We start from the raw sequence: 9450 nt of genomic DNA, 5'->3' as shown, positions 1-9450 counted from the left end.
TTTTGGAACATTTTAACCACTTCAGCCCCGGAAGAATTTACCCCCTTCCTGACCAGAGCACTTTTTGCGATTTGGCACTGCGTCGCTTTAACTGAATTGCACGGTCGTGCGACGTGGCTCCCAAACAAAATTGACGTCCTTTCTTTCCCACAAATAGAGCTTTCTTTTGGTGGTATTTGATCACCCCTGCGTTTTTTGTTTTTTGCGCTATAAACAAAAAAGAGCGACAATTTTGAAAAAAACGCATTATTTTTTACTTTTTGCTATAATAAATATCCCCCAAAAATATATACATTTTTTTTTTCCTCAGTTTAGGCCGATACATATTCTTATACATATTTTTGGTAAAATAAAAAAAAAAAAAATCACAATAAGCGATTATTGATCGGTTTGCGCAAAAGTTATAGCGTTTACAAAATAGGGGATAGTTTTATGGATCAGCGATTTTTATTGTGTCTGCGACATTATGGCGGACACATTGGACATTTTTGGGACCATTGTCATTTATACAGCAATCAGTGCTATACAAATGCACTGATTGCTGTGTAAATGACACTGGCAGTGAAGGGGTTAACCACTAGGTGGCAGTGTAGGGGGTAAGTGTGTCCTAGGGGCATGTTTCTAACTGTAGGGGGGATGGGCTGTGTGTGACACGTCATTGATCTCTGCTCCGATGACAGGGAGCAGAGAACAGTGACACTGTCACTAGGCAGAACGGGGAGATGCTTGTTTACATTAGCATCTCCCCGTTGTTCCTCCCCGTGAGGCGATCGCGGGTATCCCTGCGGCGATCGAGTCCGCGGGACCTGCGAACCGACTCACGGAGCTTGCCGTGGGCGCGCGCTGGCCACCTCTTAAAGGGGAACGTACAGGTACGCGATTCTGCCTGTACATGCCCTTCTGCCGCAGTATATCTGCGTGAGGCAGTCGGCAAGCGGTTAAGCAAATTGTACAGATTGCATAGTGTATGGCCAGCTTTATACAAGTACATGGGAGGGAGTGGGCAGAGACACTCGGCTGCTATTGTTCTTGTACTCCAGCTCAGTAAGGGGAAGGGTGTAAATACACCAATTTCACTTTCAGGCACATTAACACTTAGGGTAGTTGGAGTGCATGTTTTTCCCACGACACGCATAGGGCAAGCCCATTAATTTCAGTTAGGCTGCTGTATGTGTGGCAAGCAGCTTATGGAGCATTTTTGGCTTGCTGTTTTCTCTTGTTCTTTTTGCATAGCTAAATGTGTGTTTTCTTCTGTGTTTGGGCTGCGTTAATCATTATTGACAACGCAAGCTCAACACCAGCTTTCACGTGTTCCGGGAATGCACAGGTGTGCATGGAGCCTCACTGTAAAGCTATCCTGGTATTTAACAACGGCCCTTTAAGACCCTCCCACCGTTAGTGCAATCTAGCCATCCTCTGTGCTGAGCCTGTAAAACATGAGCGAAATGTCTGCATGCAAGTGATCAGCCTTTTTTCTTTTTACAATTTCATAACTATGCATTTTTTCACAATGGTGTTGGGGGGAGAAGATGACACTTTGGTGAAATATCAGGGGTCTAAATAGACCCCTGATTTCTCACTTTTTAAACAGAGAGGGACTGATGAGATTCCACCATCCTTTTTTTAAATTTTTTTGAAAAATCTTTTTATTGGTGTTAACAACACATTTCAACATACAACATAAAGGTAGAAGGCAAGGTGACCCACAGACGGGTACCTTAAAATAGGATTTTTATAACAGCTTATCTGTAAAATCCTTTTCTTTCTTTCACGGGACACAGAGCCAGAGCTTCAGGTGCTGGACACCGGCACAACCTAAACAGGAAGTTGCCTCCCTATTTAACCCCTCCCATACTGGGAGTACCTCAGTTTTGTAGCAAAGCAATACGTATACTAGAGAGCGGGGCGGGACCTCTGTGTCCCGTGATGTGCTTCAAAAGAAAAGGATTTTACAGGTAAGCGGTTATAAAAATCCTATTTTCTTTAATCGTACATCACGGGACACAGAGCCATAGTAATTACTATGTGGGATGTCCCAAAGCAATGCCAACTGAGGGGAGGGAGACAACAAAAGTAGGGCACCATAAGATCAGAGGACTTATACTGCTGCCTGCAGTACACTGCACCCAAAGGCGACATCCTCATGTCTTTTTACATCCACCTGATAGAATCTGGTAAATGGATTGAAGACCAAGTTGCGGCCTTGCAGATTTGCGCCATGGAGGCTTGGTGATGCACTGCCCATGAAGCACTAACAGCCCTAGAGGAGTGCGCTTTGAATTGAGAGGGTGGAATCTACCTCTTTAAACCATAATCTTGAACAATTACTTGTCGGATCCATTTAGAAATAGTAGATTGCGATTCTGCCTGTCCTCTTTTAGGCAACACAAACAAAACATCCGTTTTCTGAATCTGAGCAGTCGCCTTTAAGTAGACTGACTGCTCTCACCACATCAAGAGAATGCATTGATTTCTCTTCCATACAACAGGGTTCTGGAAAAAATGAAGATAGATTATTATTATTTTTCAGGATTTACTGTATATAGCACCAACAGTTTATGCAGCGCTTTACAATATAAAAGGGAGACAATACAATTATAATACAATACAATAGGATTAAGAGGGCCCTGCTCAGAAGAGCTTACAATCTAATAGGGTGGGGCAGGTGGTACAAAAGGTTGCAACTGTGGGGAATGAGCTGGTGGAAGTGGTAGGAGATTAGTTGGAGACGTGATAGGCTTTCCTGAAGAGATGAGTTTTCAGGGATTGCCTGAAGGTAGCAAGAGTAGGGGATAGCCGGATAGATGGAGGTAGCAAGTTCCAGAGGATGGGAGAGACTCTGGAGAAATCCTGGAGACGAGCATGGGAGGAGGAGATGAGAGCGTTTGAAAGCAGGAGGTCTTGAGAAGAGCGGAGAGGTCGATTTGGGTGATATTTGGAGACAAGATTAGTGATGTAGCTTGGGGCAGAGTTGTGAATGGCTTTGTATGTTGTGGTTAGAATTTTGAATTTAATTTGCTGGGTGATTGGGAGCCAGTGTAGGGATTGAAGTAGAGGGTTGGCAGACACTGAGCGGTTGGTAAGGTGGATAAGTCTGGCAGCAGCATTCATGATAGACTGAAGAGGGGATAGCCTATGGAGAGGTAAGCCAATGAGAAGGGAGTTGCAATAGTCAAGGCGAGAGATAACAAGGAAGTGAATGAGGAGCTTGGTGGTTTCATTTGTTAAAAAAGGGAAAATTTTAGAGATGTTACGGAGGTGAATTCTACAAACTTTTGACAACGATTGGATTTGAGGCTGAAATGACAAGTCAGAGTCTAGGATTACACCTAGTACCCTGGTGTGAGGGGATGGACTGATGGTTGCATTGTTGATTTTGATGGAAAAGTCATGGAGGGGGGCATGGGCGGGGGGGGGGGGGGGGGGAATATTAATAGCTCAGTTTTAGAGAGATTTAGTTTAAGGAAGTGGTACGACATCCATGCTGATATGTCAGTTAGTAAGTTAGTAATGCGAGAGGAGACTGAAGGAGTGAGGTGAGGAGTAGACAGATAGATTTGGGTGTCATCAGCGTATAAGTGGTATTGGAAGCCGTGGGCAGTTATTAAGTGACCAGGGGAGGAGGTGTAGATAGAGAAGAGAAGGGGTCCAAGAACGGAGCCTTGGGGGACCCCCACAGAAAGGGGCAATGGAGAGGAGGAGACAGAGTTGTAGGTGACACTGAAGGAGCGCTGTGATAAATAGTCAGGGAACCAGGATAGAGCAGAATCTCGGAGGCAAAGGGAATGTAGTTTATTGAGAAGGAGCGGGTGGTCAACAGTATCAAAGGCCGCAGAGAGGTCAAGTAGTAGGAGTATGGAGTACTGGCTGTTGGTTTTAGCAGTTAGTAAATCATTAGTGAGTTTTAGTAAGGCAGTTTCCGTGGAGTGCTGCGAGCGAAAGCCAAACTGTAAGGGGTCAAGAAGGTTATTTTCATTGAGGTAGGAGCTAAGACAGTTGTAGACTAAGCGTTCTAGAAGTTTAGAGGTGAATGGGAGCAATGAGATGGGTCTTAAGTTGTTCAGGTCGGTAGGGTCCAGTGAGGGCTTTTTAAGAATGGGAGTGATCTGCGCATGTTTTAGAGGGGAGGGGAAAATGCCACTAGAGAGGGAGAGATTGAAGATGTGGGTGAGGGAGCATAGGATAGAAGAAGAGGGTGACCGTAGTAGTTGTGAGGGAACAGGATCCAAGGGACAATTGGTTAGGTGGGCATCCAAGAAAATTTTTGTAACCTCTTCTAGCCAATTCAAAAGAGGAGAGCGTTGAATGTGCTGCTAGGCAAGGTATGTTGGGTGGGGAAGACGTACGCACAGTGGAGCTGTCCTCACGAATTGCATCGATCTTGTCTTTGAAGTGATTGGCAATCTCTTGGGCAGCGAGTGAGTTAGTGGGTAGAGGGGGTGGTGGACGAAGCAGAGTTAAAGGTTGAGAAGAGCCGACGGGGACTGGATGACAAGGAATTAATAAGAGAGACAAAGTAGGCTTGTTTAGCAGCATGGAGGCATGAATTGTATTTTAGAAGGGCAGATTTATATAGGGTGAAGTCTTGCAGGCATTTGGTTTTACGCCACAGTCGTTCAAGAGCACGGCAATGTCTCTTGAGATTTCTAGTGTTGTCAGTTTGCCAGGGTTGTAACGGTCGGGGCCTGATTCTGCGTGTGGTTAGAGGAGCAAGTGCATCTAGTGATGATGAGAGTGAACTGTTGTAGACAGAGGTGGCCAGGTCAGGAGAGAGATTATGTCATATAGGTGGTCAGTAGCAGAATAGAGAAGAGAAGGGTTAAAGTGGCGAAGGTTTCTACAAGTAATTGTTTGCTGCTTGGAGGGATGGGTGGTTGGAGGCAAGGATACAGTGAAAGTAATGAGGTTGTGATCAGAGAGAGGAAAGGGGGTGTTGGTGAGGTTGCCAGGGTTGCAGAGATGGGAGAATACAAGGTCAAGGGTATTACCACTGGAGTGAGTGGAAGTATGTGTCCATTGGGTTAGGTCAAAAGATGAGGTTAAGTCGAGAAGTTTAGCTGTAGTTGGGCTGTTAACATTGACAGGAATGTTAAAGTCACCAAGAATAATGGTGGGTATTTCAGAGGAGAGAAAGTAGGGTAGCCAGGCAGCAAAGTCATCAAGAAAGCGCGATACCGGTCCTGGAGGCCTATAAATTGCTGCAATCCTCAGAGAAATGCGAGAAAACAGACGAATACAGTGCATCTCGAAAGAAGAGAGGGATAGAGAGGGAGGGACAGGAAGGACTTGGAAGGTGCTTTGTGGGGACAGAAGGAAGCCAACTCCACCTCCTTTCTGTCTGTTGGGTCTGGAGGAGTGAGTCCAATGGAGACCACCATGGGAGAGGGCAGCAGGAGAAGCTGAGTCAAAATTTTGAAGCCAGGTTTCTGTTATGGCGAGTATGTTCAAGCCATGAGAGGTGAAGAGGCCATTGTACAGATGTTAGCTTGTTACAGATGGAGCGGGCGTTCCAAAGGGCACATGAGATTGGTGGGCTGCTTTGAGGAAGCAGGGGGATAGAAATTAAACTGAGTGGATTGCGGTGGTTGCCAGAGGGGGAGGGGTATTGGATATGTGGCTTGCATTTGGAAAATGGCGGACCAGGATTAGGAGAAATGTCACCTGAGACTAGGAGGGTGAGGAAGGCAAGGTGGGAGTGGGATGTGCATGAGCACACGTGACTAGTGGCCCTGGTGTTTATGTCAGCAACTGCAGGAGATGATGGGTGCCATAGTGGGGAGAGGGTAGGAGTGAGGGTGATATGTGCATGCTGCAGGGAAGAGAGGAGGGGTAGAGTAAAGATAATTTGAAGATAGAAGATGTGAGAAGGAAGAGAATAAGGAGCATGTTAGTGGATAGAGAGTGGGAAACTAATCTAATATAAAATAAATGTCAAAGCTGGTTTGCTTGTCGTCTTGCAGAGTGGAGCAGAGTTCTTGTTGTTCCTGCAGCTTTAGTTATCCTGCTTTCGTTAAACTGCGTCTGTGAAACTGCGCGCCACTCAGGACAGAGCCATTATTTCTGCGCCTTGCCCCTGTCTGCGCCATAAGCTGCCATAAATTTATAGAGAGACTAAGCTGGGATGCATTTCTCAGTTGGTCATTATTGGGTCTGATGTGAGACACCTGAATATGGGGAGGAGATGGCCAGATACAGACACAGGCTAGGGTCGTAACGCTAATTACCTCTCTTGATCACTCAAGCCACATGGAGTTGAGAATCAATCACCAGTAATATTGCTATTGCAGTGTGTTTGTTATAGAGCTAGCAGTAAATATGGAAGTTTAAAGATATGGCAGTAGGAGACAATTAAAATATTAACAGCAGACTCAGCAAAGTCAGTTCAGTAGGGATGTACAGTTGGATAGGAGACAATTACCTGTAAAAGAGCAGAGAAGACATGATCAGAATTGATAACTGCGTCAGTGAAACTGCGCATCACTCGTGACAGAGCAACTCAGGACAGAGCCATGATGTCTGCGCCTTGCCTGATACTACCTTCGGCAAAAAGTTAGGATGAGGACGCAATACTACCTTATCCTTGTGAATAATAATATGGCTCTTTACAAGAAAGAGCAGCCAACTCTGATACCCTTCTTGCAAAAGATATGGTTACCAGAAAAACTAGTTTCCTTGTCAAAAAGGACCAAGGGAATATGTCGTATCAGCTCAAAAAAGGCTGTTTTTGTAATGCCGACATTACTAAATTCAAGTCCCAAGGGTTCAGGGGTGACCTAACTGGAGGATTAATCTGTTACCCCCTGAATAAAGCTAAGAACCAAAGAATGTGAAGCAAGGCCAGCTGCATTTCGAACCCCATCTGCAGAAAGTCAAAGATTCCTATAACCTACTTCCTGGGGTGCCAACCCCTGGTTTCATACCAGGAGACACATGCTTTCCACACGCCATAATTTATGATTATGGAGGCCAGCTTCCTTGCATTAACCAAGGTAGATAACACTGAACCTGACAGCCCACGCTTCTTCAGAATGTGGGTCTCAATAGCCAAACCGTTAAATTTAGCGTTTGAAAGGTAAGATGGAATACCGGACCTTGCAAGAGAATGTCTGGACGTGGTGGTAGGGTCCATGGGACCCCTACTGCCATCCTTATGATCTCTGCATACCAAGATTGTCTGGACCACAAGAATCACCGACTTCCCTTCTTGTTTGATCCTGTGAAGAAGTCGTGGATGCATGCAGAAAAGGAGGGAATACATAAATCAGTAAAACTGATTCCACGGGAACACCAAGGCACCTGTTCCGCATGTGCCTTGGAGCAACGGATCCTTTGCTCTTAACACAAAGTTGTCAATCTCTTTGTTGAACCTGGACGCAAACAGATCTACGTCTGGGATCCCCCATCTTTGATCTATAGTCAGAAAGATATCAAGGTGAAGGAACCATTCTCCCGGGAACAACTGCTGGCGACTCAAAATAGACCGCCTGACAATTTCTATTCCTAGAATGAAAAACTGCTGATAGGCAAGGTACATTGTTTTCTGCCCAAGACAGGATATGATTCACCTTCCTCTGGGCCGAACAACTTCTTGCGCCCCCCCTTGGTGATTGATATAGTCCACTGCTGTGGCATTGTCGGATTGGATCCTGACAGACAGCTCCGTAAATCAAACGTCCAGGCCCTCAGGGCCAAGCGCTCTGCCCGAATCTCTAGAATGTTAATGGGCAAGGTCAATTCTGATCTGGACCACTTCTTTTGGACAGTTGCCTATTTCAGGACTGCTCCCCAACCTAAAAAAGGTTGGCGTATGTTGTTACCACTTTCCAGGTTAACTGGTAGGAAGGATTTTCTCTTTTGCAGATTTTATCAACCACAAACTGCGGCTCCGGCGCACCTTTGGAGTCAGACACATTGGGAAATCTAAAGCTTGGACCTTCTTGTTTCAAGCCGATAGAATACGGTTTTGCAGCAGCCTTGAATGAAAGTGAGCATAAGGAACGGCCTCGAATAAGACCACTATCTTTCCCAACAACCTCATGCAAAGCCGAATCAAAGGATTCTTCTTTGTTTTTGACCACCTGAATCAGTTCCTTTATGGCGCTAATCTTTCTCTAGGTTGAGAATCCAACCTTGGTAACCCAGGTAGTTAACTGTGGTGACCATACTTTGGTCTAAGCGGGCTGCTGACTGGTCTATCAACAGCAGATTGTCTAGGTAAGCTATAATCGTTATACTTAATCTGGCTAGAGCAGGGGCCAAAACCTTTGTAAACACTCAAGGTGCAGTAGCTAGACCGAAAAGCAGAGCTACAAACTGAAACGGAAATATGCCCATGGAGGTATGCACCCTTGATGTCGATTGACGTCAAAAGTTCTCCTTGTGGGTTGGCTTAACTCCATGCCAATAAGAGCGCATATTCAGGAACCGGTTTAGATTCTTGAGATCCAGAATGGGTTTGACATATCCATTTGGTTTTGCCGTGAAAAAAGCTTTGAATAAAACCCCAACCCCTGCTCTTTCATGGGGACCGGCACGACCACTTTTTGCCAAAAGATGGTCCAACCACTGTGGTGACCATACTTTGGTCTAAGCGGGCTGCTGACTGGTCTATCAAGAGCAGATTGTCTAGGTAAGCTATAATCGTTATACTTAATCTGGCTAGAGGAGGGGCCAAAACCTTTGTAAACACTCAAGGTGCAGTAGCTAGACCGAAAAGCAGAGCTACAAACTGAAACGGAAATATGCCCATGGAGGTATGCACCCTTGATGTCGATTGACGTCAAAAGTTCTCCTTGTGGGTTGGCTTAACTCCATGCCAATAAGAGCGCATATTCAGGAACCGGTTTAGATTCTTGAGATCCAGAATGGGTTTGACATATCCATTTGGTTTTGCCGTGAAAAAAGCTTTGAATAAAACCCCAACCCCTGCTCTTTCATGGGGACCGGCACGACCACTTTTTGCCAAAAGATGGTCCAATGCTAGAAAGACTTTTTTCTGGATCCTTGGGAACGTTTGATCTGAGAAAACGAGGAGACAGGAACTCTTGAAACCCCAGTTTGTACCCTACGGCAAAACCAGGCTATTGAAGAAGCCACCCATCTGTCTTGACACTTTCTGCCAGACCTTTGAGAACTGCAGAAGTCTTCCCCCCACCTGAGCGAGCGGGTACCATAGGGAGGCTTTAGTATTTTGTTTTGTAGGTTTTCTCCCCCCAAGACTTCTTTTGTCCCTGGGGTCGACCCTGAGGATTACCTCTTGAACTTGACGGCGGAAGCCGTCGTGACTGCCTGGAGGCTGATGCCCCTGGCACTGGAGAAGGAGCTTGTTTAAATGAAATACATTTACTCCTTTTCTTAAATGGGGTACTTTCCACTAGAAATTCTTTGGATGAATTATCCAAGATATCCCAAACAGCCATTTCACAGAAGAAAGGAAAACTAGCCAGGAGT

This window comes from Aquarana catesbeiana, linkage group LG01 (genome assembly GCF_042186555.1).
Source record: "Aquarana catesbeiana isolate 2022-GZ linkage group LG01, ASM4218655v1, whole genome shotgun sequence".
Taxonomy (NCBI): domain Eukaryota; kingdom Metazoa; phylum Chordata; class Amphibia; order Anura; family Ranidae; genus Aquarana; species Aquarana catesbeiana.
The sequence above is the reverse complement of the archived record's forward strand: the minus strand, read 5'-3'. Positions refer to the sequence as shown.